The sequence below is a fragment of the Phacochoerus africanus genome, chromosome X (assembly GCF_016906955.1).
Source record: "Phacochoerus africanus isolate WHEZ1 chromosome X, ROS_Pafr_v1, whole genome shotgun sequence".
Taxonomy (NCBI): domain Eukaryota; kingdom Metazoa; phylum Chordata; class Mammalia; order Artiodactyla; family Suidae; genus Phacochoerus; species Phacochoerus africanus.
In genome coordinates, this window is record NC_062560.1 from 66,398,205 (window position 1) to 66,407,021 (window position 8,817).

Here is an 8,817-nt window from a genome sequence, read left to right on the forward strand (position 1 = left end):
GTGGAGAAAAGGGGATCCTCTGACAGTGCTGGGGGGAATGTATATTGTTACAACCACTATGGAAAACAGTATGGATGTACCTCAGAAAATGCAATAGAGAACTACCATATGACCCAGCAATCCCACTCCTGGGCATATACCCAGAGAAAACTTTCCTTGAAAAAGACACATGCACCTGTATGTTCATTGCAGCACTATTCACAAGAGCCAAGACATGGAAACATCCAAAATGCCCATTGACAGATAAAAGGATTAAGAAGATGTGGTACATATTTACAATGGAACACTACTCAGCCATAAAAAAATAACAAGATAATGCTATTTGCAGCAACATGGATGGAACTAGAGACTCTCATACTAAGTGAAGCAAGTTAGAAAGAGAAAGACAACTACCATATAATATCACTTATATCTGTAATCTAATATATAGCACAATTGAAACTATTTGCAGAAAAGAAACAAACTCATATACATGGAGAACAGACTTGTGGTTGCCAAGCGGGAGGGGGAGGGATTGGGATGGACTGGAATTTGTGGTTAGTAGATGCAAACTATTGCTTTTGGAGTGGATAAGCAATGAGATCCTGTTGTATAGCACTGGGAACTATATCTAGTCACTTGTGATGGAACATGATGAAGGATAACATGAGAAAAATAATGTATATGGATGTATAATTGGGTCACTTTACTGTACAGCAGAAATTGGCAGAGCACTGTAAATCAACTATAATAGAAATTATAGAACTTTTAAAAAAAATTTTAAAAAGAACTACACACAGACTGAAAATAAAAGGATAGAAAATTATGTTAAATGGAAATGAAAAGAAAGCTAGTTTAGCAATACTTATATCAGACAAAATAGACTCTAAAACTCTGTCTATAACAAAAAACAAAGAAGGGACAGTACATGATGATAAGGTGGTTACTCCATGAAGAATATATTACCATTATAAACATATTGATCTCACATGGAACCTGACACATATATAAAGCAAATATTTGAAGAAAATAATGGGAGAATTTGACAGTAAAACAACAAAAATAGGGGACTTTTATATCCCTTTTACATTTTGGGGAGAGCATTCAAATAAACAATCAAAAAGGAAACAATGACCTTAAATGATACATTAGACCAGATGGCTTAACAGATATCTACAGAATATTTCATCTAAAAACTGCAGAATATACATTCTTTTCAAATGCACAGGTTAATTCTCCAGAATAAATCACATTATAGGCCACAAAATAAATCTTAATAAATTTCACTGCTGAAATTTTATCAAGCATGTTTTTCAACTACAACAGTATGAAACTAGAAATTATTTATAGGGAGAAAACTGGGGAAATGTAGAAACTAAGCAACATGCTACTAAAAATCCAGTGGGTTGGAGCCCCGGTTGTGTTTCAGTGAGATAAGGACAAAATGTTGTCTCTGTAATGATGTTGGTTCACTCCCTGGCCTTAATCAGTGGATTAAGCCTCCAGAGTTGCTGTAAGCTGCAGCACAGTTCACAGATGCAGCTCAAATACAGTGTTGCCATGGCTGTGGTGGAGGGCCCAGCTGTGGCTCCAATTCAACCCCTGGCCAGGGAACTTCCATATGACAACATGTGGCCATAAAAAAAAAAAAAAATAGAAAACCAATGAGTCAATGAAGAAATCAAATAGGAAACCCTAAAATACCTTGAGATGAATGAAAATGGGAAATAACTATTAAAATTAATAATAATAAAAACTTTTAAAGAAAATAACAACACATCTACCCAAAATCTATGAGATGAAGCAAAAGCCATTCTAAGGGGAAAGTACATAGCAATATAAGCCTACATAGGAAAAAAAAGAAAAAAGAAAAACTCAAATAAATAACCTAACTTTACACAAAAGGGATAAGGAAAAAAACAAAGCCCAAATGTAATATAAGGAAAGCAGTAATGAAATTCAGAATGCAAATAAATAAAATGAGACAAAAAACAATATAAAAAACAAATGGAATTAAAGATGGTTTCTTGAAAAGATAAAATTGGTAAACTTTTATCCAGACTTATCAAGCAAAAAAAGAAAGAGGGCCTAAATAAAAATTAGAAGTGAAAGAGGAAGAGTTACAACAGATATCTCAGAAATTCAGGTAATAAAATTCTACTGAGGTGTTCGCCATCAGAGCCACTATTTTGAGGGAGTGAAACCAACGCCTGCCTCAGCAGCAACAGTGCAGGGTGGAGGGTTTCTCTGGACAGAGCTGCTCCCACCAGTATACAGCATGGGGAATATCTTTGGAAACCTCTTCGAGGGCTTTTTTGACGAGAAAGAAATGCGCGTTCTCATGGCGGGCCTAGATGCTTCAGGAAAGACCACCATCCTGTACAAACTGGGGCTGGGTGAAATTGTGACCATAATTCCCACTATAGGCTTCTACGTGGAGACTGTGGAGTACAAGAACATAAGCTTCACCAGGTGGGACATGAGCAGCCAGGACAAGATCCAGCCTCTGTGGTGCCGCTACTTCCAGAACACGCAAGGGCTCATCTTTATGGTTCATGGTAATGGGAGTGTGTGAACGAAGACAAAGAGGAGCTCATGAGGATGCTGACAGAAGATTAACTCAGGGACACTGTTCTCCTTGTGTTTGCTAACAAACATGACCTCCCCAATGCCATGAATGCAGCCAAGATCCCTGACAAGCTGGGCCTATACCCTCTGCACCACAGGAACTGGTACATTCAGGCTACCTGTGCCACTAGCAAGGATGAGTTCTATAAGGGACTGGACTGGCTATCCATTCAGCTGTGGAACAAGAAGTGAGCTGTACCTCTCTCCCCTCACTCCCTCCTTCTACCTTCACTTTACTCTCATGTGGCAAACATGCCCCTGTGGTGTGTGTGCCAGAATCTGTCTCCATGGTGGGTCACAATATGTTTCACCATGCTGAAAATGTGTAGACACAGCCTGCAACTGAGCTGTTTAATGTAAATAGTTTTTGTTTCAAATGAGGCAGTTTCTGGTACTACCATGCAATATTACTTAGCTTTTTTTTTATTGTAAAAAGAAAATCAACCCACTGCTAGTATTGAAAAGGGATTTTAGGCATCTAGAAGTTACTGTTCCAGACAGGTCCAATCTTTCTCCTATGAGCTTTAGCTCTGTGTTGAGATCATTTTGGTTGTTGGTTTTTAACCCAAACTCAGTGCATTTTTAAAAAATAGTTACAAATACAAGATAAGGAGAACACACAGAAGGGAGAAATATGCCTAGTGTAGGTTCTGCAGTAATGGCCTGAGTCCAGTCCACCAGTGGTCTGTTTCCCATTGGGAACATGAAACAGGGCAAAACCTGCCATGACTCATTCTGGATGGTCACAGTGGGATCCCTGTGATTCACACTGTCTCAGGTCATCAAAGACCACATTGCATTTGTGCTTGTATTTGTGCTTACACAGCAGCCAATGAGATGGACAAAAGGCTTCAGCCACCACACTCAGACCTCTTAGAAGAACCCCAGCTTTTTCTTGGGTCATCATGGGTACTTTGGTTGGAACACTCTGGCTGCAGTCCCCTTGCTTGCCTGCTCCTAGCTTTCTGAGGTCTCACCAGCAGGAGCAGGGGTGGTCATCCCAGAGCCCCAGCCCCTTGGAGCCCTTGTCTACATATCCTTTCACTCCATCAGCCTGAAAGGGTCAGATTTGTCATTGAAAATTATAACCTCTACTTTTTTCTTTTGTAGCAACTGGAGCTATTAAACTTTATCTTGGGGGAAACCTCAGAACTGGTTTATTTAGTGTCATGGAACCTCTTACTGCTTTCAATACACGACTAGTAATCAACTGTTTTGTGTACTTGTTTTAAGTTTTAATTTTGACAAGCACTGTAATTACAGCTAATAAAATAAAATCTCTTAACTATTTAATAAAAAAAGAAAAGTCTACACACAATTGTATGCCAATAAAGTGAACAACCTGGAAGAAATGGATAAATTCCTAGAAACGTATAACCTCCCTAGTCTGAATTGGAAAGAAAAAACTGTAAACAGAATGATTACTAGTACTGAAATTGAATCAGTAATCAAAAAACTCCCCCAAATAAAAGTCCTGCACCAAATGTATCCATAGGAGCATTCTACCTAACATTTAAAGAAGGTTAATTTCTCCTTTTTCATTTCTAATTTTATTGATTGTAGCCCTCTCCCTTTTTTCTTGGTGAGTCTGGCTAAAGGCTTATTAATTTTGTTGATCTTTTTGGAGAACCAACTTCTGGATTCATTGATCTTCTCTATTGTTTTGTCTCTATCTCATTTATTTTTTCTCTGATCTTTATGATTTCTTTCCTCCTACTAATTTTGGGCTTTGTTCTTCAATCTCTAGTTGCTTTAGGTGTAAAGTAAGATGGTTTATTTGAGATTTTTCTTGTTTCCTGAGATAAGATTATATTGCTATAAACTTCCCTCTCAGAACAGCTTTTGCTGTGACCCATAGATTTTGGATGGTTGTGTCATTGTTGTCATTTGTCTCAAAGTATCTTTTGACTTCCTCTTTGAATTCTTCCGTGATCCATTGGTTGTTTAGTAGCATATTGTTTAACTTCCAGCAATTTGTGATTTTCACTGTTTTATTTTCTCATGGTTGATTTCTAATCTCATAGCTTTGTGGTTGGAGAAAATTCTTGATATAATTTCATTTTTTTAAATTTACCAAGGCTTGATCTGTGGCCCAAAATGTGATCTCTCCTGGAAAATATTCCATGTGCACTTGCAAAGAATGTATATTCTGCTGCTTTGGGATGGAATATTCTATAAATATCAGTTAAGTCTATCTGATCTAGGGTGTCAGTTAAGGCCTGTGATTCCTTGTTCATTTTCTCTTTGGATGACCTGTCCATTGATGTAAGTGGGGTGTTAAATTTCACTGCTATTATTGTCTTACTGTTGTTTTCTCCTTTTATGCGTGTTAGCCATTGTTTTATATATTGTGGTGCTCCTATGTTGGGTGCATATATATTTAAAATTGTTATATCCTCTTCTTGGATTGATCCTTTGATCACTATGTAGTGTCCTTCATTGTCTCTTGTTACCTTCTTTATTTTAAAGTCTGTTTTGTCTGATATTGGTAATACTTCTGCTTTTCTATGATTTGCATTGCACCTCACACCACTCAGAATGGCAATAGTTAATAAGTCCACAAAAAAGAAATGCTGGAGAGGATGACAAACAAAAAATAATCTGTAACCAATACACAAAAATAAAGAGAAAGAAATATAACATAACATTAAAGTAAATCATCAAATAAGAAAAGAAGAGAATAAGAGAATAACAGGAACAGAATAGAAGTACAAAAATAACTGGAAAACAATTAAAATTGCAGTAAATACATAACTATCAATAAGTAATTTAAATGTAAGTGGACTAAATCTGCATGTCAAAGGCCTAGAGTGGCTAAATAAATAAAAAAAATAGTACCTAAAATAAACTCAGTTTTATTTTAAGACACACACAAACTACAAGTGAAGTGGTAAAAATTTTTTCTATGCATATAAAAATGGAAATAAAGATGAAGTAGCAATAAAAATAGAAAAAAAGACTATTTTTATTTTTTATTTGTTTTGTCTTTTTTGGGCTTCGCCTGCAGCATATGGAAGTTTCCAGGCTTGGGGTTGAATTAGAGCTGCATCTGCCAGCCTACACCACAGTCACAGCAACACCAGATCCAAGCCACCTCTGCAACCTACACCACAGCTCATGGCAGTATAGGATCTTTAACGCACTGAGCAAGGCCAGGGTTTGAACCCACATCCTCATGGATCCTAGTTGGGTTCATTAACCACTGAGCCATGATGGGAATGCCAGAAAAAGAGACTTTAAAACAAAGATTCTAACAAGAGACAAAGAGAGATGTTGCATAATAATAAAGTTATCAATTCAACAAGAGAATATAACAATTATAAATATATGTGCAACAAAATAGGGGCACCTAAATAAGTAAAGCAAATATTGAGACACAAATGGTTATATGGATGGTAATACATAATAGTAGGCAAGTTTAATGCCTTAAATTCTTTAATGGATAGATCATCAAGACAGAAAATATATAAGGAAATATCCACTTTAAAAGACACATTATATCAGATGGGCTTAATAGACATATTCAGAACTTTCCTCCCCATAATAATAGAATACATGTTTAAGTTCACATGGAACATTCTCAGTAATAGTTCAAATGTTAGGCCACAAATTTAAGTAAATTCAGGTAGATTGAAATCATATGAAGCATCTTTTCTGACCATAAAATATAACTAGAAATCAATTACAGGAAGAAAACTGGAAAAAATCATGAACATGTAGAAGCTAAAGGTGTTACTACTAACCAATGTGTCAATGAAGAAACCAAGGAGGGGAATTCCCATTGTGGCTTAGTGGTAATGAGCCAGACTAGTATCCATGAGGACACAGGTTTGCTCCCTGGCCCTGATCAGTGGGTTAAAGATCTGGCATTGCTGTGAGCTGTGGTGTAGGTTACAGATATGGCTCGGATCTGGCATTGCTGTGACTGTGGTATAGGCCAGCAACTGCAGCTCCAATTTGACTCCTAGCCTGGGACCTTCCAAATGCCATGGGTGTGGCACTAAAAAGACAAAAAAGAAAGAAAGGAAGGAATGAAGAAAAAAAGAAAGAAAATAAATCAAGGAGAAACTTCATAAAACACCTAGAGACAAAATGTTCCATAATCTATGGGTTGCAGCAAAAGCAGTGTTCTATAATCTACGGGTTGCAGCAAAAGCAGTTCCAAATGGAAGGTTTACAGTGACACATTAACTCAAGAAATAAGAAAAATCACAAATCAATAATGTAATCTTACACCTAAAGGATGTAGAAAAAGAACAAAGCCCAATATTGGTAGGAGGAAGGAAATAATAAAGATTAGAGTGGAATGAAATGAAATAAAGACTAAAAATTTTAGAAAAGATTAATGAAACTAGAACATGTTCTTAGAAAAGATAAACAAAAGTGTTAAAAATTTTCCTGGACTCATCAAGAAGAGAGGGCCCAAATACATAAAATGAGAAATGAAAGAAGCAAAATTATAGCTCACAACACAGGAATACAAAGTATAAGACATTACTGTGAAAAAATTTATGCTAACAAACTGGACAACCTAGAAGAAATAGATTAATTCTTAGAAACATAACTATTTTAGGACCGAATCAGGAAGAACTAGAAAAACTGAACAGACTGATGACCAGTAATGAAATTAATTCAGTAGTAAAAAATTCAAACTTCCAGGACCAGACAGCTTCACAGGTGAATTCTACCAAATAGACAAAGAAGAATTTATACCAATTCTTCTCAAAATCTTCTAAAAATAGAAGAGGAAGGATAACTTTCAAATTCATTAAATGAGGCCAGCATTACCCTAAGACCAAAACCAGATAAAGACACCACAGAAAAAAGAAAATTCCAGGCCAATATCACTGATGAACATAGGTGAAAAAACACTCAACAAATATTAGCAAACTGAATCCAACAATTCTCTAAAAGACCATACATCATGATCAAGTGGATTTGTTCCAGGGATACAAGTAAGGTTCAATATTCACAAATAAATCAATGTGATCTGACACATTAACAAAATGAAGGATAAAAAATTATATGAGCATATCAATAGTGATGAGAAAGTATTTGACAAATTCTAACACCTATTTATCAAGAAAAAAACCTCCCAATAAAGTGGGCATAGAGGGAACATATCTATACAATAAAGGCTACATATGAAAAATATACATCTAACATGTACTCAATGGTGAATAGATGAAATAGTTTCCTCTAGGATCAGGAATAAGACAAGGATGCCCACTATTGCCAATTTTACTCAATATAATATTGGAAGTCCTCACTATAGCAATCAGGCAAAAAAGAGATAAAATGCATTCACATTGAAAGGTATATATTGACAGATAAGAAGTAAAGCTGTCACTATTTGCAGATGACATGAAACTATATACAGAAAGACTCCTCTGAAAAACTATTGGAAATCATAATGAATTCAGTAAATTTGCAAGATACAAAATCAATATACAGAATTCTGTTGCTTTTTTATACACATAAGGAACTATCAGAACAAAGACTTTATTTATTTATTTATTTTTTTGGTAGAAATTTTTTTTTTATTTTCCCACTGTACAGCAAGGGGATCAAGTTATCCTTAAATGTATACATTACAATTACATTTTCCCCCCACCCTTTAGAACAAAGAATTTAAAAATAATTTACAATTATTCAATTACATGCCCAGGAATATAATTGACCAAGGAAGTGAATGTTCTGTACTCTGAAAAATATGACATTGAAAAAAGAAATGGAAGAAGACAAATAAATGGAAGATATCCCATGCTCATGGATTGGAAGAATTAATATTGTTAAAATATCCAAACTACCCAAAGCAATCTACACATTCAATGCAATTCCTATCAAAATACCAATGACATTTTTCACTGAGCTGGAACAGATAATCTTGAAATTCATATGGAACCACAAAAGACCTTGAATTGCCAAAGCAATCTTGAGAACAAAAACAAAACTGGAGACATCAGGTTTTCTGATTTCAAACTATACTACAAAGCTACAGTAATTAAAACATTAGTATACAGGCACAAAAATGGACACATGGGTCAATAGAACTGGGACCTCAGTTCTTAGAACTGAGCTCAGAAATTAACCCACATTTATATGATCTATTGATTTATGACAAAGGAGCCAATAATACACAGCGTGGAAAAGAGTCTCTTCAATAAATGGTGCTGTGAAAATTGAATAGGTATACACAAAAGAATGAAT

General features: G+C 35.5%; 1 pseudogene; it reads left to right on the top strand.

The window, feature by feature from the left end:
• Positions 1 to 2,257: 2,257 nt before the first annotated feature.
• LOC125118433 (ADP-ribosylation factor 1-like) lies at positions 2,258 to 2,799 on the top strand (annotated as a pseudogene).
• The last annotated feature ends 6,018 nt before the right edge of the window (positions 2,800 to 8,817 follow it).